At 49.3% G+C, this 1,946-nt stretch overlaps 1 pseudogene across 1 annotated transcript; it reads right to left on the bottom strand.

Annotated features, from left to right (window-relative positions):
• Nucleotides 1-377: 377 nt before the first annotated feature.
• On the bottom strand, nt 378-999 carry LOC110295196 (annotated as a pseudogene). Its single transcript, XR_002378023.1, has one exon. The product of XR_002378023.1 is annotated as a eukaryotic translation initiation factor 5A-1-like (transcript).
• Between the last annotated feature and the right edge of the window lie 947 nt (nt 1,000-1,946).

The raw sequence follows: 1,946 nt of genomic DNA, 5'->3' as shown, positions 1-1,946 counted from the left end.
GACTGAGGAGGGATCGTGTCCCCTCCCCCCTCTTCTTCTCACCACCCCTACAGGGGTTTGGGAAGAGACATAAGCGGGGAAGGGGGCTGGTCCGCACTCTGTACAGTGGTGCTTGCCGGTGAAGGACTATGGAGAACAGGGGTCCAGATCAGGGATGAGTAGGATAAAGGGCACAAGACCATTTGCCAGAATCCAGCTTTCTGATTCCAAATTGAATTAAAAAGAAAAAAAGGAGAGGGGAACCTAAACCACAAGCAGTACCCAACTCCCTCTCCCCCATCAGGGCTGCGAGAGAAGAGGCAGGGAGCTTCACCAAGGCCATGGCTCCCTCATTCCTGGCCAATGGAGCTAGGTGAAGGGCAGGGTCTCCCGAGAGGGTGAGGAAAACCAAAATAAAACGTCAAATAAATTTGAATAGGAGTCTAGCCAAGGGCCCAGCCAGAGCAGAACCTGGCTCGGGGAGGGGCCTCTGTAGGCTCATAGATCACTGCTGCCACCACCGCCACCCTGGAAGCCGGTTATTTTGCCATGGCCTCCTCTGTCATGGCAGACAGCACTGTGATCAGGATCTCTTCTCCACAGTCATACTTCTGCTCAATCTCCTTGCCAAGGTCTCCTTCAGGCAGACGAAGGTCCTCTCGTACCTTCTCGCTGTTCTGGAGCGGGGATAGGTACCCGTTCTGGATGCCAATCAGCTGGAAGTCATTCCTTTTGATGTTGGGGACATCCATGAGTCGACGGGCAGATATCTTCATATTTCTTCCCAGTAAAAATGTCAATGCCAACCAGATGGACCTTGGCATGGCCATGCTTGCCAGTCTTCAAAGTAGACATCTCGACAATCTTACATGGCCGGCCTTTGAGCACCACAAAACCATTCTTATGTAATGCTGAGCACTGCATTGGGAAGGTGGCTGAGGCCCCTGCATCTCCTGTCTCGAAGTCCAAATCATCTGCCATTTTAAGAGGCTTCGATTCCAACTTGCGCCGCTCCCTCACTGAACCGTGCAGCGACAGCCGCTGCTCCCTTCTGCCCCCCTCCCCAGCCCCCACATAGTTCCCAACAGAGTATTATTAAGTCATAAGTAAAACCTTGTTCCGGGAGTATGGATCCTATTGGAGGACAGTGAACAAAATTAACCAGACAAAAGACAGGTATGGAAAAATGGAAAAAAAAAAGACCTAAAAGTAGAAGGGGAACTGAAAGCAGAGGGTAACCTCGCGGTGTTTAGGATAAGGGTGGAGAGAGAGGAAGCAAGGGAGGTTAAAGGAAAGGTCGATGATCAATATCCAATGCAAGAATGTAGTACTGCAAACCTTTTATCTGTGACAGGTTTGATGGTGATAGTGAGATTCTATCTTAGAAAGGACCCAAGGAGCTGAAGGGGTTAGCAGCCCCATAGGAGGAACAACAATATAAAGCAACCAGTACCCCTAGAGCTCCCAGGGACTAAACCACCAACCAAAGAGCACACATGGTGGGACTCATGGCTCCAGCTGCATATGTAGCAGAGGATGGCCTAGTCGGTCATCAGTGGGAGGAGAGGCACTTGGTCCTGTGAAAGCTCTATGCCCCAGTATAGGGGAAAGCCAGAGCCAGGAATGGGAGTGGGTGAGTTGGGGAGCAGGGGTAGGGGGGAGGGGAGAGGGGAGGCTTGGAGGGGAAACCAGGAAAGGGGATAACATTTGAAATATAAATAAAGAAAATATCTAATAAAAAGAAAAAAAGTTAAGACAAAAAACCCTAAGCAACAACAACAGCATTATCCTGTAACTTACCCTATATTAATAATTTAAATAAGCCCTCGAGGGACACAGTAGTTGTTTTTTCTCTTTCTGACCAAAGCAACTTAAGGACACTCACATGACAGCTCTCAAATGTTTGTAACTCCAGTTCCAAGGATCTAACACACACCCCTTGTCTTCCTCAGGCTCCAGCCATACTT

This window comes from Mus caroli, chromosome 5 (assembly GCF_900094665.2).
Source record: "Mus caroli chromosome 5, CAROLI_EIJ_v1.1, whole genome shotgun sequence".
NCBI lineage: Eukaryota > Metazoa > Chordata > Mammalia > Rodentia > Muridae > Mus > Mus caroli.
Note: the sequence above shows the minus strand (reverse complement) of the source record. Positions and strands in the feature narration are given on the sequence as shown.